This window comes from Diadema setosum, chromosome 12, assembly GCF_964275005.1.
Source record: "Diadema setosum chromosome 12, eeDiaSeto1, whole genome shotgun sequence".
In the NCBI taxonomy this organism is placed as follows: domain Eukaryota; kingdom Metazoa; phylum Echinodermata; class Echinoidea; order Diadematoida; family Diadematidae; genus Diadema; species Diadema setosum.
The window spans coordinates 1,505,466-1,530,982 of NC_092696.1; the positions used below are offsets into that span (position 1 = coordinate 1,505,466).

The following is a 25,517-nucleotide window of genomic DNA, read 5'->3' on the forward strand; positions in this document are numbered from 1 at the left end:
TATGTGCTTTTGGGATCATAGAAAAAGTCATTTCAAAAATAGTTAACCACAAGTCATAATCATAAGGCTTTTCTTTCTCTCGCAGATTAACATTTAAGTGAGTTGATGTACTTTAACATTGTATGTAACCTTAGTCATCCCCAATGTTTAACCCTTCAATTTACTATGACAAAAAGGATCTGTAAAGACACTGCTATTTCAATGTTGATTTATCTAAAAGAATTTAGGGATATTAAGCAAACGAACTAATACAACCGGCCTCCTTGTCTTCTGTGACAGAAATTTTGACAAGACAAGATCTCAGTTCTTCCCTTTAGGCCTTCTTGGACCCTTTAAAGCCATTATTTTTTTTTAAATCAAGAAATGATCTCTCGGTCGGAGGCAGTTATTAGTTTCTAGAATGAGGGGCAGCCTGTGATGCTACTGCTACACAAAAAAAAACAATAAAAATGAAGTTAATCGCCTCCCTCTACCCACGTACAGTCATAAGTACTCCTGTGGCGAACTGTGCATGCTTTATATACGAGCCCATTCTCGACCCAAGCAATGAATGAAGTCTTATTGATTCAACCCTCAAAGATGTTATTATATGCATATCGATCCTTGTATCACAACGGAATGGCTATAAAACGCTGACAACAACATTAAGGAAACTGAAAATGAAGTCTGAGGAGACCTCAGATGGAGAATGATATATAGCTAACTTAATTTGATGGCTCAGTCAAGGTCAGATGGCGTGGTCTGGACACTCCTTTGCCTTTTGTTTGTTTTTGAAAACCATGAAAACAGGGTAGGCCTACCTATCATAGTATACTCGATCCAGCAACAGATCATTAGCTGATCAGAAATGTCCCCATGAGTCCACTGGCCCCATACCATATCGATAACATGACACAATGTTGATATTCTTATATAAATTCACACGTTTTAAATGCATTAAACCATAAAGTTAGCGATACTCTCCTTGTGAATTATGTATTTCTTCTGCTCTCTTTGCTAAAATGGTATCCTGGATTACGACAGAGGGGAGATGTTGTTCTCATCAAACCTTAGTTTAAAAAATATATATAAAAAATCACTTGACATCCATGGCTTGAAATGCAAATACATTCTTTTCCTAAGCACTGTTCTCTCGTATTTGTGTTCCATCCTACGTACTTCCTATTGGAAATATATATTTTTTTCTTAATCCTTTCATCACAAAGTGTAGCCGCGGCCGGAGGCATATGTTTTCTGGTTGTCCGTTCGTCCGTATTATTGTGTTTGGACAGCATAACTTGAGAACCGTTTGAGATATACTAATGAAATTAGGCATATGTTTCAACGACTGGACGAAGTTGTGCCTATCTACTATTTATTGGGTGTCAATTCTCAATGTAAAATATCAAAGATAAATAGTCAAAGGTCAATTTAGTTTTAATGCTCAAAATGTCACTATTCCTCATAGAATCATCTATGCAAGAGCCAAATGTGTTCTCTTTAAACCTAGAGTGAACATGTATTACGCCATACTATCTAGATAAAGTTATGAGGTGAAAAGTCCAAAGGCCAAGTAAAAAGCTAAAATTTCACTCTTTTCTTCATATCTTGGAAATGTTTCCAAGTATCTTGAGGGAACTCAATACATATGCCTATGCAACTTGTTTTTGTACAGCGCACGTCAAACTTGTCAAGTATCTCAATACGTTTCTTTGTAACTCAACCTCATTCCGCTACGATTTAATGTTTTTTGAATTGACTACCGATTCAGCAGACGAGGTTTCCGATAGACAAAATATGATCTCGACCCCATTTATCTACAACATACCCCGTACATATCAAACCGGGTGTGCACAATAAATGTTAACATCATATGTTTGATTTATACATGTATGTATACAGCATAACAAGAACCTGAGTCGAATACAAGTAAGTAGGGTATAGGTTTAGTGCAGTGCAGTGCCAAGTCACACAGCTAGGTGATAATATATTTGTGAGCATCATGACACAATTATGTAAAGCAGAGGTACTACACTTTGTATGTCTCAATACATGTAGTAAGTATTGGAACAGTGACAATATTTTGCTGGAGTACATATCCTGTTCATCAAAGTAATATTGGCAGTAGTATCAGCAATAATCATAATGATGATGATAATAATAATAATAATAATGATAATAATGATATAATAATAATAATAATAATAATAGAAATAATGAACAACATGCATACATGGTATGCATACCTATACTAAGTATAAAAAAAGGTCCATAACCTCTAACATGGCCATGATAGCGATAATTTGGTCACTTCCACAATCGCTAACCCACTATCTATTTTTCTCTATTCATATTCAAGACATGGTTGTCACTGTGTGTTGAATATGAACCCAGAAAATGGACTGTGTTGGTTGGTCTCTTTCTCTCTTTATTGCCAATATGATGAGCATCTATTTATTTTATTTTGAGAATCCTTTCGTACAAACTGATTTTAAAGGGTAGGAATCGAAAAAAGTCTAAGTAGGTCCTGCCCTGTTAGTATTAATGTCCCATAATATCTTTGAATGATTTTAGTATTTGATCAACATCTGAGCACAAATTTAGACAAACAGGATGAATTACAAAAGTTTATTTGGATCACCGGGTCAGCTGACCTTTTTTTTTTCGACAGTTCTTAGTCTTCATTTGAAAACAGAGTACATCTTATTTTTTTTCGACCCAGTAACTGATCACTTGATTAATCAGGATAATTCATGATTTCACTGGTTGTCATATCGATTACAGATATTAATGACAAATCAAAGCAAATGTACAAATCCAGTCAATTCAAAATGCGTTGGCCTTTATTTTTTTTTTTCATTACACTCATTATGCATAATGTTCAAGCATACCTTTATCTGTACTGGTATCCATGAATGGGAAAGAGAGTACATTTCCTTCTCTTCAAACCTTAATCTATGAATAATATTATTGGATCTAATGTTTGTCCCTTGAAATGCGTGCACGTACTTGTGTAAGGCACATTATTCCAGCGTTATTCGTATCATGTACTTTTTTCGTCATGCATTCTTGCTAATTTAACTCTATTTTGATTGTTGTTAATGTATCTTTTTTTTTTTCTCCACAGATTCAAGATCTGGATTTGCATCTCAGAAAAGAGCAAGAGTATATAAAACATCAGTCCTCAGGAGGAGGTGACTTGGCCCGATGGGTGTGTACTATGCCAGGTCTACGGAAGTTCAAGCTGTCGTGCCTCTTCTTGCCAGATGGTTTCCTCTCAACAGCCATTTCTTTATCATCATCCTGTCAGGTATGTAATTTGCGTCCTTTGCTGTTGGGGTCGTAGAAGACCATACTTGAAAACTAAACTGATTAGGCAAATCATGATTTTCTTGAAAGATAAAATGATTTATATATATTTCTATTTCTAGCAGATCGACAACATTGTGACAGAACTAAGGTTATTTGTAACTAGTCTTCTTCATCTGTAAACCCTTGGTAAGGGTACTTCTGTTGAAATGAATGTTTTACTCTGAACTGAATACAATAAAAAAGAACGAGATCTGTCACCTGGCCTTTTGCCTTCTCGGAAGTTGAGACGACGAAATTTCACATCTTCGTTGTTGTTGTTTTTTTTTTTCTTCTGGAAACCACTTTTACTTTTGTCTCTCTTTCTCCGTCCCTCATACCTCTCTTACCGCCATGATTGACTGCTATCTCATTGTTTACGTACGACCACTCTTGACCCATATAATATTACTTATAAGTTCGTTCGTACTATTGTTTAAGATCACAGTTTATGGAGATAGACTATACGGACATGGAATAAACAGAAAGAAAACTTATTCTCCTATACTTGAATCACTGGCTGTGCTCACCCTCCACCCACTCGAAAACTGAATCGCATCGCCATTCGTTCTTTCCGATAACAGTAAGGAGCTGGAATACCCTGTCCTTGAAAACCGCTGCAGCGCCATCTGTAGGAGCATTCCGTAACCGGCTAACGGTTCATCATAGTGGCTAGTCTGTCTTTGTTCTCCATGATATGTGCTTGTAAATATCTTTAAATAAACGGTATTATAATGTTAATAACACAGTGTGCAAGAATCTTCATCTTATTGAAAGAGGCAGACTTAACCAAGAAAAGAAGAAGAAGGAGAAGTCAATTAAAGTCTATGAATTGTTTTCAATGGTTTGATCTTGTGTCATAGGATTGGAATCTATACACATGTACATAGATGACGATGAAAAAAAAAAAGATATACATATTTGGACAACATCCATAGCAGCCAGCAGGCTGAATCGCAGCCATTACGTGAGTGTGAGAACATTGAAGTATAATGTAGAAAAAACAAAGATACACAGGGACCGCGGAAGCGGGAGGGGGCACACACACTTTTGGATCGTGAAAAAAAAAGAAAGAAAAAAGAAGAAAGGGAAAAATGGGGGGGATCACACTACCCGATTTTTTCACAAAAGTGTGCTTCAGATCGCTTTATCTTGATTTTAAAAACGCAAAAGCTCCGTCGAGTGGGAGGGGGCATCCCCCTCGCACACCCTCCCCCTCTACGTTATAGACTTTGTACATACACACACATGATGCACACGCGGAATAGGAGCTAAATGCCGTGATTTTGCTATCAACACTTTCCTGAAAAAAAGTCAATTTTTTCCATATTTTTCTCTTTTTTTTTGAAGGTGGGAGGGGGGGGGGGCTAGAAAAAAAAAGGCCAAGTACTTCACCCAAAGTTTGCACCAGATTGCTGAATTTCAGGTCTGAAAATGTAAAATCACCTTCGTGTGGAAGGAGAAATATCCCTTTGTATATCCACCCTCATCAGTATCCTTTTTCTGTTTGATTTCTTAAGAACAGACAACTTTCATGAAATTAATTGTAACAATGTTTAATTCAAGAAATCTATTTAGATGCTACACTTCATAGGCAAATTGTTTAATTTGCACATCAAAACATCCTGCTACCTTCGTAAGTGGGCCCGTTTCAAATCGATAAAAGACGGAAAAAATGCGTAAAATTGCACTCTTAGTATAACATCAAAATGCAATTTAAAGTTTTCACCGTGGGAGGGGGAAAACCCCGTCCCACACCCCCCCCCCCCTTCCCTCCTCTCGCCCGGGCTTGGTTGCTTCGCTCCCTCGCGTAGTAACCACAACCCTCAAAAAATCACAAGATCATTATCAAGGCTACGCCGGTGCACCTATAAGCATTGGGGGGGGGGGGGGGGGTTCAAGTCCATCAAAGACGCAAAAAGATACATCAAATGGCACCATCTACAAAAGTGACAAGATCATTATCCAGGCTACGCCGCGCTCGTGCGTCTAAGCGGCGGGGGGGGGGGGGGGGGGGGTTCACACCCCCACCTCTTCTGCGCAGCCACCCCCCCCCCCCCCCAACTGAAAAACGTTCCGCGGCCCCTGATACATAAAAAAGAAATATACCCCCCAAAAAAAAAAAAAAAATCAATAGATAAATAAAATAAATAAATAAAATGAAAAATAAAAAACATAAAATAAAATAAATAAATAAAAAGATAAATAAAAATAATATATATCAGAGTTAAATATTGCACAATGAAAGCAAATAACAGAAATAATGGCCATGTCATGTACCTCCACATGTGTAGCTATTCCAAAATATATACTTGATAACGAAAACATACAAAAGATTAAACAAATCAAATCTAACCTTCGCCAATAATGAAATCAGATGCTTAACACATTTTGCTCGCTGTACATAATGCACGGAAAATGACCATGAAAACTACAGGACTTAGTGTGAAGCTGGGGAGAAGAGAGAGTATGTGGAGAGAGAGAGAGAGAGAGAGAGAGAAAGGGAGAAAGGGAGAGAGAGAAAGGAAAAGAGGGAGACGGGGAGAGCGAAAGGTATGGAGAAATGTTTGAAAACTAAATTTAGACCTGAGACAAGCTTACGACTTACATATTATTAATTATTACGCTGAGAATAATACTTTACTATAGAACACTAATTCGTGTACAATAAAATTATAATTCAAATTACAATAGAACACTAATTTGTTTACACTATAATTATGCCTCCGCCACGAAGTGGTGCCGGAGGCATTATGTTTTCGGGTTGTCCGTCCGTCCGTACGTCCGTACGTACGTCCGTACGTCCGTCCGTCCGCTTTCGTTTACGCGATAACTTGAGTAATATTTATTGGAATTTTACCAAACTTGGTCCAAGTATGAAGTATGATGGGGCAATTATCTGATTAGATTTTGGGTGAAATCGGCTAAAGGTCAAAGGTCAAAGGTCAAGATCAAATCATGAAATTGTATCCGTTTACGCGATAACTCGAGACTGGATTGAGCAAATTTCACCAAACTTTGTTGTAGGATGATGTATGATGGGACATTTACTTGATTAGTTTTTCAGTGAAATTGGACAGAGGTCAAAGGTCAAAGATCAAGGTCAAATCCTAAAATTTATCTGTTTACGTGATAACTCAAAACTGGATGAAGCAGCTTTCACCAAACTTGGTCCAAGGATGATGTATGATGGGACATTTATTAGTTGAGTAGATTTTAGTAACATTGGCAAGAGGTCAAAGGTCAAAAGTTCAAGGTCAAATGCTACAAATGTTGCAATTTCCCCCATATCTATGCAATGCCCAAAGGTATTTTCTTGAAACTTGGTGTGGACATGTACTACTGCGTAAAGATTCTCCAGAGAAAGTTTCATGTCATAAGGTCAAAGGTCAAAAGGTCAAAGGTTAGGTGAAAATGTTACAATATCACTTTTCTCGCAAATGGTTCAATGTATCTTCGTGGAACTTGGTACATACGCATGTACTGACAGGCAGGGATTATCTAGGGAATTTAGGGGTCATGAGCCAATAGTCAGGGGTCAAAGGTCAAGGTCAACTCCTCAAAATTTTACTATTTCCCTCATATACTAGTATGTGCAATGCTTGCATTATTAGTTTCAAAACTTAATAAATGCATTACCTAATGGAGATTCTCTGGGAAATTTCCAGCCAGAAGGTCAAAGGTCAAAGGTTAAGGGTCAAAGGCCAGGTTTCAATGCCCCCCCCCCCCAAAAAAAAAAAAATCATTTTGTACCGTCATTACACTCTTTCTTCATACCTTGGAAATTACTCAATGCATAAACTTATAAAAAGGTCTGTCAGAATTCAAGTAAAAATTCTCAATTCCTCAAATATGTGTACCTGCTCTCTTAAGAAAATTAAAGCAAACCCAGTTCAAGACATTTCTGACAAACCTGTCATTTCAATATTTTGCCAGTTATGTGAAACTGTCATGGATCACACATTGTGAAGACATTGTACTATATGCCTATTGGGAGAATCATGCATTATGGCGGAGGCATCAGTCGCCATAGCGACATTTCTAGTTCAAATTACAATAACATTAATCAGAGGAATTATATGTAACCATTTATCATAAAACGTCTTTAGAAATACACCTGTATGCGAAAAGTTTGTGAATACTGAAGAATAAGTATCCATCCCGCGTTTATAAATCAGAATATAAATTGAAAATACAACGTGCATCACAGTACCATGTCGTCGCTGGGGCTACAAGACCTTGTATCTCAAATTTTGGTATAAAGGACTTTCTCAGACTATTAGTCAGACAATTAGTCAAGCGACGTCCCGTTCAAGTTTCAGCTGCCCCATCCCTAGTCCACTTCCTGGACTGTATTCGTATGCAGTGTACCCACGGACGTACGTTGATGGTGTCTGTATGTACACTGTATTACACAATTCACCCCTCCTTTCGGGAGTACCAATTGGTGGAGTGTCGCAGTCAGCGGTTGGGCGCATTGTGTGGGTGCATGCATGTGTATGCGTACGTGTGTATAGTGTGGGGAAAGCGGACGATTAAAATCGTCCAGTATCTGGACTACCCCAACCCCAAAATAAGGTCACCATGGCATGACAAAGGAAAAAGAAAAACCAAAAAAAAAAAAATCCAACTGTATGTGCGTGCCTCAGCCACCGTGACCCTTTTCCCAAACATTTGACGTTGCATATACAAAATTAATAGTACGTAATCTGATCCTGCCATCCCAATCACGACATACTGATTAAAACATAATACATGTGGAAAATGATTGCATTGGTGATTGTTATTTTTAGAATGCTTGATAATAATTCCAGAGACTTACCAATAAAAAAATACTAGAGCCTCTTCAATTCACGCGAAATCAAATTGATATCACATTTTAGTCATTTTATATAATGCACGTAAAGCCCGTCTAGATTGTAGAACATAGTATGTAACTAGACATAAGAGAGAGAGAGGGAGAGATTAAAATAAAGTGAGTGGGTGAGGGTGGGGGGGGGGAGAGGGGGAGATTGGGAGAGGGATAAGTTTAGGAAGTTGCAAAAAGGAGGTGTAATCAGGATATACACAAACATATTAAGAACTGATAAAAAAATACAAGCTTCAGCTTGATTTTAATTCACGGCATAAAATTATCAGGAATTATCACACTGACTTGTATATAATAACCGAAAGTTATGTTATAATAATAGTTCAGTCTTCACATTGTGTAATAATATTGACAATTTATCACATTACGGTAATTGTAAAATAAAAATCATATAAAATTCTTTTAGTATTCAACCTTATCAACCTCCAACTTATCAATCTGCAAACATATTCAAATGTCTCTGAATTATATACCTTTGGTGTGAGTTAAAATGTAAACACAGAACAATCATAAAATCACCTGTACAATACAAGTACCACTTGAAAACTTTAAACAACCAATCTCAAGATGAATTTACTTGTTAAATAAAGCATTTACACTTCTCCTGTAACGTTCAGTCCTGGAATTGATCTTCCTGAGTATGTTGCTATGTCTTAGGGCTCTGTAGCTGCTCTGTGTTGGCAGGAACCAGTCTGGAAACCTCGCATTGAGTGAGGCAGCGAACATCAGACACAACTGATCTCTTCTATCACAGAGTGAAGTGATGTTGCGCATCACACAGACCTCCTTAAATGATTAGTACCTATTACCCAAGATTTACGGAGCGCTCTTTTTTAAACCATTTCGATGGCGTTACTTTGTTTATTAGTATTGTTTTAGATGAATACCACACTTGTACGCAATACTCTAGGACTGGTCTGATGTAGCTAGTGAAGATTTCGTATTCTCAGCAATGGTCACGTCATCTACGCATTTCCAATGCTCTTCTGCGGTGTCTGCTGGAGTGGATTGTTGATCATTGCGAGGAATACATGTATAAAACATGATTCAGGCTTCAACATTTGTCTTGGTTAATGTTGGTTTCTTCATATTATGACGAGCTTGCTTCCTAAAGGCACTAAATTCATTGATAATGATATATATAACGCTTTGGAAGCAAGCTCTTCATATGTTCATTTTGCATTCTCGCCATTAAAATGATTATGATTATTTGTCACCTTTTTATCAATATTTTGACTCACCTCCTCTGCAGATTCAAGATCTGGACTTAAATTTCGAGATTATTCAGGACGATTCCCACTATCAGTCCTCGATGGGATATGACTTGGCCAGATGGGTGTTTGCTATGCCACGTCTTTCGAAGTTCAGTCTTGGGTGTCCCTACATGTTCGATACTTTCCTCTCAACAGCCGTCACCTCTGCATCATCATGCCAGGTATTAAAAATCTTTTGCTGTGCATTATGTCATGTGTCATTTGCTGTTGGAAGTGTGGTAGGCTTCAAACATGTAGACTACAACGGTAACTGAGGGAGCAACTTGTTAACTTAAACTTAACTCAATTTAATTTGTGGACGGCCTAACTTGATAATCATTTGAGGCATGCTAATGAAACTTTGCATGATGTGTGTATGAGTGGACGAAGTTTTGCCTGTCAAATTTTGCTAAAGGTCAAGGTCAAAGGTCAAGGTCAAAGTCTTAGAATTGAACTTTCCCCAGTATTTATACAATGCCTGAATGTATTAATTTTTCTTAGTATTAAGCTTGGTGTTTACATGTATTATCAGGGATCATGAGGTTAAAGGTGGAAACTCAAGTGAAAATATATATATATTTTTTCCATACTTCAGAAATGGTTCAAGGTATCCTCATGAAACTTACTACATAATAATATATATAGACCGATTCGGGTTCGTTGAGGGCAGCAGACAAGTTTCGGTTACACGGCGCAGCCATGAGGTCTCGCTTCGGTGTCTCCGCCTACCCCCAGCACCACCCCCCCCCCCCCCCACTTCCGCCCACCCCCAGGGCAGCAGACACAGCTGAGCAGACAACACTGCACACGCGCGCGGATGCATTGCGACTATCCGTGCGCATGCGAGGGGGGGGGGGGGGGGAGGGGGAGGAACACCGCAATAATGGCGCTGCCCTAGAGGGCCATAATACACAAAACGCCTCTCAGAATCGGTCTATATAACACTGCCTGTCAATGATTTTCTGGGGAATTTTGATGCCATGCTGTCAAATGTCATGTATCGAGGATTAAAATGCTGAAACGTATTCCCAACAAGTTGATCTTAAAACCAATTAATCCATCCAAATTGTAATATCAGTTCAATGTACTGAGTGACCCTCATTTATACAGTTTAGTTTGATTAAACGCTTTAAATGCATTAGTTAGCGATAGCGATACACTCCTTGTGAATTTTACCCTTCTTCTGCTCTCTTTGCTAAAATGGTATCCTGGATTACGACAGAAGGGAAATGTTGTTTTCATCAAACCTTAGTAAAAAAATAATAATAATAAAAAAAATCACTTGACATCCTTGGCTTAGAATGCAAAAGTTAAATAAATGCTCCGTTGTTTTCATAAACATTGTTCTCTCGTATTTATGTTCAATCCTACATACTTCCTATATAAAACATTTTTTTTTAATCCTCTCATCACAAAGTGTAGCCGCGGTCAGAGGCATTGTGTTTTCGGGCTTACAGTCCACTCTTCTATACTTGAACAACAGGCGGTGCTGACCCTGACTATATATCTTGATCTTTTTATGTAAAATATTTGTCTTGTATGATTTTTTTCCAAGTACGGAAAAAAGAACAAACGGACAATGGCAGTATTCCAAATATTAAATCACACGTCGTATGATTAAGTGCACTGAAACATTGAATTTGTGGTCGATTTGTTTGTATATCACATTGTAGTAGTATGAACATCTTCCAGTCACAAACTGCAAGACAGTGGTATCCTGGAAATGGACAGAGAATAGATTTTGGTATAATAGACATCGTTTGACCTTCTTTCCATGACTAAAACATATGTAAACCATCAGGACATTTCCCAGGCTTCTCTATCTCTAAGCGAAAACAGTGATCCATGATTTCGAGACGCATAAGATAAAAGACTACTTGTGTAGAATTTAATCCCTTTGATTGATAGTGAATTTAGTACATTGAAAAACACTGTGCTTTTCTGCTGTTTTCTATGTATGAACGAAAATAAATGAGAGATTTTGACAGTTTCCAGGAAAAGAAAAAACAGTGCAACTCGTTTATCATCTGAACAACGCCCGTCTTAAATCTGTTGAATTCGTGAAGTACTTGGGTGTAACCATCACTTCTGATTTGAAATGGACCCAACACATCAACAATACTGTCAATAAAGCCAATAACGTCCTTGTATTTCTAAGACGCAATTTTCTCTTAAAATCCGCTGATGTCAAAGCAACAGCTTACAAAATATTGGTTCGACCAATTGAAGAGTGTGCTTGCTTTGTTAGGGATCCGTTTTCCGAGAACCTAATCCACAAAGTGGAGATAATCCCTAGAAGAGCTGCGAGATTCACTTTGAATCGCTACCATTATACCTCAAGTGTTACTATAATGCTGCAAAAGCTTGATTGGACCACTCTGGAATAGACTTACCATTATGTACAAAATGCACAATAATCTTACTCATCTTTCGGCAGAGGACTATAATATCAAGCAGGTTACTCAGTTGACGAGAGCCACCCAACCACATTCCGATCAGATACCATACTCGAGAACTGAATCGCACCGCCATCCGTTCTTTACGATAACTGTAAGGAACTGAAATCCCTGTCCTCTAAAATTGTTGCAGCGCCATCTGTGGGATCATTCCTTAACCGACTAACCATTGATCACAGCGACTAGTCTGTCTTTGTTCGACATTTACTTTTTGTTATGTGCTTGTAAATATCTATAAATAAACTACACTACAATGTAAATAACACAGTCTGCAATAATCTTCAGCCTATTAACGGAGACAGAAATAGCCAAGAGAAGAAGACAAAGAAGAAGAAGGGGAAATGAAGAAGAAGAAGAAGAAGAAGGAGAAGAAGGAGACATGATTAAAATTGTCTGTATACTGTTTTCAATATTTGATCTTGTGTCTTCAGATTGAAATCCATACACATGTATAATGATGAAAATGTATTTTTTATTGGGAAACATGCATAGCAGCCCGCAGGCTGAATTACACACATTTTACATGAATAAGTGTGAGAAAATTGAAATGTAATATAGAAAAAAAGGCATAAAAAGGACAAAACAAACAAACAAACAAAAATAGAAGGGTTAAACATTTCACAATTAATTTTTGTCATCATCATAAATGGTTCTGTCATGTTCCTCCAAACATGTAGCTATGTCAAAGTATACTTGATTACAAAACCAAACAAATCAAATAAAACCAAAGCCAGTACCCAAATCAGATAATTAACATATTTTGCTCGTTGTACATAATGCACACATAATGCCCATGAAAGCTGCAGGACCTAGTGTGAAGTTGGAGAGAAGAGAGAGAGAGAGAGAGAGAGAGAGAGAAAAGGAAAGAGGGGAGGGGAAGAGGGAGGGAGGGAGAGAGGAGGACGTATCCCAACATGTTTCAGAGAGGGATAGAAAGAGGTTTAAGAAGTTGCAAAAAGGAGATGTGATCAGGATGTTCAAAATCATATTAAGAACTGAAACAAACAAGCTTTAGCTTCATTTTAATTCAAAGATTGTAACTATCAGAAATTGTCACACAGACTGGTAAATAATTACCGGAAAATATCTCACACAATAATACCGATATTCAGTCTTCATATTGTGTTATATTGAAAATATATTACATTGCGGTATCCTATGTAAAATAATAATCAAATAAAATCTTTTAATATTCAACCTTATCAACCTGCAACTGATCAATCTACAAACATATTCAATCTGAATTATACCTTTGTTGTGAGCTATAATGTGAACAAAGAGCAATAACAAAATTACCTGGAGTACATATCCTGTTCATTAAAATAATATTAGTAGTAGTGTCGGTAATAATAACAATAATAATAATAATGATAATGATAACAATAATAATAATAATAGTAATAATAATAATAATAATAATAATAATAGATATTATGAAAAACATATACGTTATATATATGCATATCATATTGTGTATCAAAAAGGTCCATAACCTCCAACATGGCCATGTCGGCGATAGGTCACTCCCACAAAGGCTAACCCATTATTCAATTTTCTCTCTTCATATTCAAGACATGGTTTGTCACTGCGAACTGTGTGTTGAATATGAACAAAGAAAATGGACTGTGTGGGTTGGCTTTTTTCTCCCTTTGTAGCCAATATGATGAGCATATATATATATATATATATATTTTTTTTTTTTTTTGAGAATCCTTCCGTACACACTGGTTTTAAAAGGTGGGGATCGAAAAAGTCTAAGTAGGTCCTGCCCTGTTAGTATTAATGTGCCATGATGTCTTTGAATGATTTCAGTATTTGATCAAAACCTGGCCACAAACTTAAACAAGCAGAATGAATGACAAAAGTTCATTTGGATCACCGGTTCAGCTGACTTTTTTTTCGACACTTCTTAGTCTTCATTTGAAAACAGATTACATCTTACTGTTTTTGACCCAGTAACTGATCACTTGATTAATTGGGAGAATCCATGATTTCACTGGTTATCATATCGATAACAGATAACAATGACACATTAAAGCAAATGTACAAATCCAGTCACTTCAAAATGCGTTGGCCTTTTATTTATTCATTTGTTTATCACGCTCCTTATGAATAATGTACAAACATACTTTTATCTGTACTTGTATCCAGGAATAGTACAGGGAGTACATTTTTTTTTCTTCAATCCTTAATTCGTGAATAATATTATTGGATCTAATGTTTGTCCCTTCAAATGCGTGCACGTACTTGTGTAAGGCACATTCCAGCGTTATTCGTATCATGTACTTTTTTCGTCATGCATTCTTGCTCATTAAACTCTATTTTAATTGTTGTTATTTTCCCTTTTTTCCTCCGCAGATTCAAGATCTGGAGTTGTATCTCAGCAAAGAGCAAGAGGATTTAAAACATCAGTCCTCAGGAGGAGGTGACTTGGCCCGATGGGTGTGTACCATGCCAAGTCTACAGAAGTTCCTGCTGTCGTGCCTCTTCTTGCCCGATGGTTTCCTCTCAACAGCCATTGCTTTAGCATCATCCTGTCAGGTATGTAATCTTCGTCCTTTGCTGTTTGGGTCATAGAAGACCATGCGTGAAAACTGATTAGGCAAATCATGATTTGGTTGAAATATAAAATTATTTATATATATTTCTATTTCTAGCAGTTTGACAACATTGTGACATAACTAAGGTTATTTGTAACTAGTCTTCCTCATCTGTAAACCCTTGGTAAGGGTACTTCTGTTGAAATGAATGTTTTACTCTGAACTGAATACAATAAAAAAGAACGAGATCTGGCACCTGGCCTTTTGCCTTCTTGGAAATCGAGAAGACGATATTTCACATCTTCCGGTTTTTTTTGTTTTGTTTTGTTTTGTTTTGTTTTTCTGGAAACCACTTTTTTTTGTCTCTCTCTCCCTCTATCCGTCTCTCATACCTCTCTTACCGCCATGATTAACTGCTATCTCATCGTTTACGTACGATCATTCTTGACCCAAATAATATTAAATGGAACGTTCGTACTATTGTTTCAGATCACATTATTAGTTTGAGGAGATAGACTATACGAACATGGAATTAACAGAATAAACGTACTCTCCTATACTTGAACCACTGGCTGTGCTCACCATCCGTATATTGTTTAATTGATCTTTTTATGTGAACTATTATTTTTTTTAGTACGGAAATAAAGCAAACAAACAAACAAACAAACAGTCATTGACAATATTCCAATCTTAACTTACACGTTTTATATAAAAGTGGATTGAATTACTAAATTTGTGGTGGATGTCTTAATATATTACATTGTATTACTAGGAATATTGTCTCGTCACAAACTGCAAGTGGTATCGTGGAATAGGGCAGGGAGCAGATTTTGGTATAATAGACATCGTTTGACCTTCTTACCATGACTAAAATATATGTAAACCATCAGGACATTTCACAGGCTTCTCTATCTACAAATCAATTATTGGTCTTTTGTACGTACAAATGTATCCAGTCCTTCAGAAGAATTTCTTTTTTTGCTCCTTGTTTTTCAACAGATTCGGGATCTGGTGTTTGATTTTCGCAGAGGCTTTGGTGATTCAAAATCTCTATCTCATGACGATTCTCAATATCAATCATCGCTTGGAGGAGACTTGGTACGCTGTGTGTGTGCCTTGCCAAATCTTACGACGTTCAGTCTGTTTTGCTCCTACTTGACCGATGATTTCCTCTCAGCAGCTACCGCCTCAGCATCATCCTGTCAGGTGTGTCATCTTTAATTATAGAACCAATTGCTTATATTGTGTAACTGTGCCCCTCTTTTGTCAAATGACTGACAATATATCATTTGTTTTTCCTCTGTTTTTGTTTTTTTGTTTTTTGTAGTACAATATTGTTGGGAAATCTACAATATGCCGGTCATAGATTCGTTGTTGATTGTTTCTGAACAAAGTCTGTTTAGTCATTCTCGTCGTTTCCAACTCGATTTAATAGCGATCATTTTCGTCAAATTTTCTTCAATTTATCTCATAACTTTCCTGTTGTGATTTCTTTGGTTATTTGATTTTTCACTTTTTCCACATCAATGAGTTACAACACACACGTGTACTCCACCCACTCATAAAAAACAAAAACATAGACACACACATATACAAACACACCCTAATCATAGTACATACGGAGACAAACATAATGAACTCTTACATAAGCGAAAACAGTGACCCATGATTTCCAGGCACATAAGTATATCATATTATTAAGATAAAAGACAATTTACATGCGTAGAGTTTAAGCCCCTTTGATTGATAATGAATTTAGTATATTGAAAGACACTGCGCTTTTCTGCTGTTTTCTATGTATAAACGAAAATAAATGCCAGATTTTGACAGTTTCCAGGAAAAGAAAAACAGTGCGACTCGTTTATCATCTGAACAACGCCCGTCTTGAATCTGTTGAATTTGTGAAGTACTTGGGTGTAACCATCACTTCTGATTTGAAGTGGACTCAACACATCAACAATACTGTCAATAAAGCCAATGACGTCCTTGTATTTCTAAGACGCAATTTTCTCTTAAAATCCGCTGATGTCAAAGTAACAGCTTACAAAACATTGGTTCGACCAATTGAAGAATGTGCTTCGCCTGTTTTGGGATCCATTTCACGAGAACCTAATCCACAAAGTGGAGATGGTTCCTAGAAGAGCTGCTAGATTCACTTTGAAACGCTACCAAAATACCTCAAGTGCCGCTATAATGCTGCAAAGGCCTGATTGGACCACTCTGGAACAGGCTAACAATTACGTACAAAATACACAATCATCTTCCAGCACAGGACTATAATATCACAAGGTTACCCAGTTGACAAGAGACACCCAACCACTTTCCTATCATATACTACACTCGAAAACTGAATCGCATCGCTATTCGTTCTTTCCGATAGCAGTAAGGAGCTGGAATTCCCTGTCATTGAAAATTGCTACAGCGCCATCTGTGGGAGCATTCCGTAACCGGCTAACGGTTCATCACACTGGCTAGTCTGTCTTTGTTCTCCATAATGTGTGCCAACATCTTTAAATAAACAGTATTATAATGTAAATAACACAGTTTGCAAGAATCTTCATCTTTTTGAAAGAGGCAGACTTAACCAAGAGAAGAAGGAGAAGGAGAAGACATGATTAAAGTTTGTCTGTAAACTGTTTTTCAATGGTTTGATCTTGTGTCTTAGAATTTGAATCTATACACATGTACAGAGATGACGATGAAAAAAAAAAATATATATATATATAAATTTATTGGACAACATCCATAGCAGCCCGCAGGCTGAATTGCAGACATTTTACGTGAGTGAGTGTGAGAACATTGAAGTATGATATAGAAAAACAAAGATACATAAAAAAGAAAAAAAAACACACACACACACAAAATATATCAGGGTTAAATATTGCACAATGGAAGCAAATAACATGAATTATGGCCATGTCATGTACCTCCACATGTGTATCTATTGCAAAGTATATACTTGATAACAAAAACATACTAAAGATTAAACAAATCAAATCAAACCTACGCCAATAATGAAATCAGATGCTTAACTCATTTTGCTCGTTGCACATAATGCACGTAAAATGACCGTGAAAACTGCAGGACCAAGTGTGAAGCTGGGGAGAAGAGAGAGTGTGTGGAGAGAGAGAGAGAGAGAGAGAGAGAGAGAGAGAGAAAGGGAGAAAGGGAGAGAGAGAAAGGAAAAGAGGGAGACGGGGAGAGAGAAAAGTAGGGAGAAATGTTTCAAAACTAAATTGACACCTGAAACAAACTTCCGAATTACATATCGTTAATTATTACGCTGAGAATAATTCTTTACAATAGAACACTAATTCGTTTACACTATAATCCAAATTGCAATAACATTAAAGGGTGTGTACAGTTCTGGTCGAGGTGAAGATTTAGCTTTTAACGTTTTATGAGATATTCAGAAACCACTCTATGAGATGTCAAAGAGCATGCAGTTCTAAGGGGTATCAAAAGTTTATTCGATGAAAATCGGTTTTGAAATGGCTGAGATATCCAAAAACAAGGTGAAACAAAGAGATACTAATAAAGTTGGGGCATGTCGCCTTTTATTATTAGCTCTTTTTTGGGATATCTCAGCCATATGAAAACCAATTTTCATCAAATAAACGTTGAATCTTTCTTAAAATTACATGCTCTTTCATATTTCATAAGAGGCTTTTCATTATCTCACTTAGGAATGTTCAACACATGAATCCCTACCTCAACCAGTACTGTACATGCCCTTTAATAAGAGGAATATAATCATATGTAACCATTTCTCATAAAATGCCGTTAGAAATATGCGAAAAGTTTGTGATTACTGAAGAATAAGCATCCATCCCGCATTTATAAATCGGATTATATTATATGAAAAATACATCACAGTACCATATCGTCGCTGGGGCGACAAGACCTTGTATCTCAAATTTTGGTATAAATGACTTTCTCAGACTATTGGTCAGGCAATTAGTCAAGCGATGTCCCGTTCAAGTTTCAGCTGCCCCAACCCCAAATTAAGGTCACCATGGCATGCCAAAGGAAAACACACACACACACACACACACACACACACACACACACACACACACACACACACACACACACAAATCCAACTGTATGTGGGTGCCTCGGCCACCGTGACCCTTTTCCCAAACATTTGACATTGCATATACAAAGTTAATAGTACGTTATGTGATCCTGCCATCCCAATCACGACATACTTTGATTAAAACATAATACATGTGGAGAAATGATTGCATTGGTAATTGTGATTTTTTAGAATGCTTGATAATAATTCTACAGACCTACTAAAAAAGATTAGAGCTTCTTCAACTCACGCGAAATCAAATTCATATGATATTTTAGTCATTTTATATAATGCACGTAATGCCCGTCTAGGTTGTAGAACATAGTATGTAACTGGAGAAAAGAGAGAGAGAGAGAGAGAGAGAGAGAGAGAGAGAGAGAGAGATAAAAAGAAAGTGAGTGGGTGAGTGGGGGGGGGGGAGGGTGGGAGAGAGAAAGGTTTAGGAAGTTGCAAAAAGGAGGTGTAATCAGGATATACAAAAACATATTAAGAACTGAAACAAACAAGTTTCAGCTTAGATTTGATTCAAGGCATAAACTTATCAGAAATTATCACACTTACTGGTATACAAGAACCGAAAGATATGTTACATAATAATTGATATTTAGTCTTCACATTGTGTTATATTGAACATTTATCACATTACGGTAATTGTAAAATAAAAATCATATGAAATTCTTTTAGTATTCAACCTTATCAACCTGCAACTTATCAATCTAAAAACATATTCAAATGCATCTGAATTATATACCTTTAGTGTGAGTTATAATGTTAACATACAATTATGTAGAACAACCATAAATAACCTGTACAATACAAGTACCACTTGAAAACTTTAAACAACCAATCTCAAGATGAATCTAATTGTTAAGTAAGGCATTTACACTGCTCCTGTAACGTTCAGTCCTGCACTTGATCTCCCTGAGTTTGTTGCTATGACTTTGGGGTCTACAGCTGCTCTCTGTCGGCGGGAACCAGTCTGGAAATCTCGCATAGAGTGAGGCAGCGAACCTCAGACACAACTGATCTCTTCTATCACCGAGTGATGTGATGTTGCACATCACACAGATCTCCTTTATATGATTCATACCTATTAACCAAGATTATACGGAGCGCTCTTTTTTGAACCATTTCTATGGCGTTACTTTGTTTATTAGTATTGTTATGGATGAGTAGAATTCTCGATGACTAGTCTGATATAGCTAGTGAAGATGGCTAGTATGTCTCCAGATGGCGCCCTGTATCGTTTCATAACGCGGAGTACTAGTATACGTAGAGCTTCCTTGCAGCTCGCTTGACAATGTCGTCGACATGCAAATACTAACGAAGATTGCTTTGAATAGGAACACCAAGGAGCTTGACCTTGTTTATCATTTTCTTCCAATACATTGTCGTTCAGCTTAAGCTTGATGGGTGGGAGTGGTGTTTTGGTGAACGCGACAGGCATCACTTTACATTTCGAAGGGTTAAGTTTCATCTCCGCTTCGGCACACCACTTGCTGAGTTCCTTGAGTGTGTCCGGGACAACACTTGCAGAGTTGAATTTCTTATTCTCAGCAATGGTCACGTCATCTACGCATTTCCAATGCTCTTCTAAAGGTGTCTGCTGGAGTGGATCGTTGATCATTGCGAGGAATACATGTATAAAACATGATTCAGGCTTCAACATTTGTCTTGGTTAATGTTGGTTTCTTCATATATGACGAGCTTGCTTCCTAAAGGCACTAAATCCATTGATAATGATATGAAGAGTTTGTTTGCAAAAACCGATAAGTCCATACTTGCCAAATGGAGATATTTGCGATTGAAGGTCAAGAAAAATAAAGAGAATAATAAGAAAAATGTTTGCTTCTTTTGATCACAACTTCAAAAATGTTCCTTTATATGTAATAACAGATATATCATTTAAAAGGTATTATTTTGTACATTATGACAGACACCGTAATTAAAGATGTTCACACATGGACTTATCGGTTTTTGCAAACAAACTCTTCATATATTTAACGCTTTGGAGTTCTTCATATGTTAATTTTGCATTCTCGCCATTATCATATGATTATACTTATTTGCCACTTTTTTATCAATACTTTGACTCATCTCCTCTGCAGATTCAAGATCTGCACTTGATTTTTACGAGCATTCAGGATGATTCCCAATATCAGTCCTCGATGGGAGATGACTTGGCCAAATGGGTATTTCATATGCCACGTCTTTCGAGCTTCAGTCTGACATGTCCCTACATGCCTGATGGTTTCCTCTCAACAGCCGTCACCTCTGCATCATCATGCCAGGTATGTAATCTTTTGCTGTGCATTATGTAATGTGTCATTTGCTGTTGGAAGTGTGGTAGGCTTTAAACATGTAGACTACAACGGTAACTGAGGGAGCAACTTGTTAACTAAAACTTAAACTCAGCTTAATTTGTGGAGGGCCTAAATTGATAATCATTTGAGGCATGCTAATGAAACTTTGCAAGATATGTGTATGAGTGGACGATGTTTTGCCTGTTAACTTTTGCTCTAGGTTAAAGGTCAAAGGTCAAGATCAAAGTCTTAGAATTTAAATTTTCCCCCGTATCTATACAATGCCTGAATGTATTCTAATAAACTTAATGTTTACATGTATTACCAGGGACCATGAGATTAAAGGTGGAAATTCAAGTGAAAATGTATATAGTATATATATATATATATATATTTTTTTTTTGTACTTCAGAATGGCCAAAAGGTATCCTCATGAAACTTAGTACAATCAGGGAGGTGGAAGAAAGATATCTTTCTTCCACCTCCCTGGTACAATATGCATAATAGACCGATTCAGGTTCGTTGAGGGCAGCAGACAAGTTGCAGTTACACGGCGCAGCCATTAGGTCTCGCTGCTGTATCCCCGCCTGCCCCCAGCGCCCCCCCCCCCCCCCGGGCAGCAGACACAGCTGAGCAGACAGCACTGCACACGCGCGCTGCATTGCGACTGTCCGTGCGCATGCATGGGGGGGGGGGGGGGGCAGTTGTCGTGAACACCGCAATAATGGCGCTGCCCATGCTAATAGAGGGCCACAATACACCAATCGCCACATAGAATCGGTGTATATAATACTGCCTGTCAATGATTTTCTGGGGAATTTGATGTCATGGAGTCAAAAGTCAGGTATCGATGATTAAAATGCTGACTCGAATTCCCAACAAGTTGATCTCGAAACTAATTTATCCATCCAATGAAATTGTAATGTCAACAGATCAATGTACTGAGTGGTCCTCATTTAAACAAGCTTGTTTGTTTTTGTTTTGTTTTGTTTTTACGTAGGTCCCTCTTTTCCATTAACGCAATTATTTTGAAGAATCATTAGTTTCATATAAAGTGTACATTTTTTGTAATACATTGACCGTTTTGAATTTGTGTAAGAACAAACATATTTTTTTGAATAAGATTTCATTTCATTAAAAAAAAAGAGAAACAAAAATGGGACTTAGGTCAAGGAGAGTAAACTCTCAAAACATCTGTGACAGTCTTGTGATGTGATGTGATGTCATTTCATTTCATTTTTTTTTTTTTTTTTTTTGCCAGTCAACTACCGTCTCAAATTGCGAAGATATTATCTAAATCTATTTGGAGAACCATGCGATATTGCGGAAGCATACCAGTCGCCACAGCGCCGTTTGGTTTTTTTTTTGTTTTGTTTTTTGTTTTGTTTATTTCTATTACAGATCAGCGAGCTTTGCTTTCGACCTACCGAAATGTACTGCAGCTTAGTCTCAGAGTCAGGAGCAGCAAACTTGGCTGAATTTCTGTGTCGTCTGCCCAATCTTACACGTGCCAGGCTCTACTATGTTAAACTGCCAGAGACATTCTTCACGACAATTTCCTCACAGGCTTCTCGCTGTAAAGTAAGAATCAGTGATTTTAATCTGCTCACTATTTGTTCAATGTGAGGGAGGGGAGGGGAGTATATCACAACTGTCTTGGAGGTGATATTACGATTTATTGCAGAAAGTGAAGCCGTTGAAGGGGCAATGATGTTTTCAGATAATATTTTGTCTGGCACAGTGATATCATTAATCACACAAGAAAATTCAAAATAAAAACATCATAATTATTTGAAGCATCATCATTACAAATCATATTAATTTCTATCATTGCCCATCCGACAATAATTACGTTCAGATGACAAGCCCTAAACTAGAGGTTGACTTCGACGTGCGTCCACACTACGAGGTTAAATACCTGCCCCTTTGAGTGCGTTGATTTTTGTGTTCAGACAGCCGGCATGCCCGGGACTCGTGCTTAGAGCGCTATCCATAAGATTTCTCGTGGCTCTTAACATCGAGCTAACCTCGAGGTTAGCTAACTACGAGTACGTCTTCACGTTCCCTTACTGCAAGCTTAACATCGAGGTTTCCTATCCTCGAAGTTAAGGTTTTTTGTCTAGACGTAACTAATGTAGCCGTACTTTGAACCAGGACTTTTGACAGGAAAACTGTTAAAATGACAAATGATATATTTTTTTTTTTTTGCAGAGGAGGTGGTTGCGCCATTCCTTATTACCAAGGAGAGCCAACCAATATGATACAAGCTATGTTGCTATGAATCCATTTCTTTCAGAGAAATAAGAATCAGTTAACAGGCCTAGATGATAACGATGTGTCCTTTTGATTATCTTCATCGTGTTACAGATGGATTGTATCACCATCGATGACAAGCCATTAAGATCTTTCCTGAGTGATAATCAAGGAGGCGTACAGGTAAATATTTTTTATTAGCTTTTTCCTTTTTCTCATTCTTTTGTTCTCTCAATAATGAGATTATTAATAATCATATATGTGATATTCATGAAGTGTAGTTATTGATGGCCTAGCATTTACCTTAGTGGGACATCTGGATGGAAGCAGAGAAAAAGTCACAAGAAGAACAGCGAAGAGATTATGGGAAATTCTTTCAAGAGTATGACGTCTTATCTTAATCCAGCTCAATCTTATTCAGCAGTACGTAATGGTGAACGATGAGGAGAAACAAGAGGGAGGTAGAATTAATCTGCTGCGAAGAATGTAGAGGCAAATTAAAGGACATCAGCAATTTGCTTTACACTTTGATCTTATACGATAGGGTCTTTTAGTACTATCACATATTGATACATAGATATTTTATTCCGAGGTTATGTCGGTAATTTTAGCAACAAAAACAACAACATCAACAAACAAACCAAACCCAAACAAAAGAAACATAAACCAACTAAACTTAAAGAAATGTTTTCAATTCCAACATAAGTAATTTGATATGAAGTGAAAGAAAAAAATTGCATATTACGGGTTTGGGTGTGAAAATGTCTCAAAAGTAGGCCTAATGCTTGATGATTTGTTTTTAACCAATCATCTCTGTTTTCGGGTAAGACGTAGGCATAGTAGGCTATCGGGAAGCATTGATACCAACGCGCCTTACAATTCACCCTTCGCGAGCTTGCGGCGTACGTTGCTGCCTGGGCATGGTGAGGATGAAGTTAGTCATCTAATATTTGAGGTGCTGTCAGATTTCCGCAAACGATGATACTAACTTTAATTTTAGAATTTGTAGGCAGCATACGTCGTCAAGGATCAATTGTTTCGAGCGACAATTATGCAACATCGCATATTCGGGTAAAATGGAGTACATTAGTGCTCTGGCGATAAACTTGTTTGGATGTTGCCACAATACTTTCTATTGAATGAACACCAATGACAAGGATGAAGGCCCGTTTACACCGAGCACGGTACGGGCAACGGGCTGGGTTTTTGCAATGGTGTGCCAAGAAGGAACTATGTCTGGTTCTATTACAATATCACTTCCCTGCCAATAATTTTGTTACACAATTGATCTTCTTTACTGTTTATTTTCTTGTTTATGATTTAGTCATAGGAATGCCGTTTCGGATGATTTTGTCGCGATTTTTTTTTCAACTGAACCAGACAAGGTTCCTTTTGGGGCGCCATAGCAAAAAAAAACAAAAAAACAAAACAAAACAAAACAAAACAAAACAAAACAAAACAAAAAATCCCGGCCCGTTGCTCTTACCGTGCTCGGTGTGGACGCGCCCCAGGGGTTCGATAACCGCGCGTTGTATACATTTATGTAACGGCCCAGACTAAGACCACATAATATCACTGACTACAATTTTCTTCAATGAACCAAAAATATGTCCTTTGGGTTGATCGTCATTTTTTTTTTGCCTTACACTGAAAACTTATCGTTTCTCTACCAAATATCAAAATTTTGCGGCTTATGACGAAACTGAAATAGAGATATAAAAGTTTTACTAGACCATTAGCTACTGTATAATTTTATAGCTTAGTATTGACACTGTTATTACGTTAAAAATCCGAAATTCGTATTTAGCCTACTTTCAGAAGAAGCTTTCGAACTGGACGGTCTTTCATTTCATTTCACAAACGTCACCCAATCCTCTACTACCTTGAAACATTGTCTTTCTATTACATTCTCCTCTCACTCTCCAACAGACACCCTGAGCTATGACAGCAGCTCAGAAGACAAGTGGCAGCCAAGAAACATGTCAAGGTTCTGGGCAAGAAAACTTACCAGCTCCGGACGAATCTGAGACAAACAACTAAGGAAGCATGATACTATTAGTCATTATTAATAACTATTATGTTACTCTTCGAGGAGTTGGTTTCTTGAGAGGACCAGGACAAGAAAGGACACGTGCAAGAGGAAGAAGGGAACAAGCAAGATAAAGAAATCAATGCAGGAGAGGGGAACAAACCAGGGCTTAACATCATAAAAAGAGGAGACACAAAGTTCTTTGGAATCATCTTCTTACTTATGGTCTTTCTAATAAGTCCTCCTTTGTCCTATGCGGTATTACTATTGTGACAAAATTGGTATGGAGACACCCCTCTCAAGATAATGGACCAACCCAGGGTGTGCAGTGTGCGTGCACACGAAAGTGTGTATGGGGTATAGACGATGTCAAGGGACACACGCAGCGGGTACAAAGGTCTAAGTGCA

The 25,517-nt window shown here is 37.5% G+C and overlaps 1 pseudogene; it reads left to right on the forward strand.

Moving 5' to 3' along the window:
• Positions 1 to 25,120, forward strand: part of LOC140236275 (uncharacterized) — a 40,606-nt pseudogene extending 15,486 nt beyond the window's left edge.
• Positions 25,121 to 25,517: the final 397 nt, after the last annotated feature.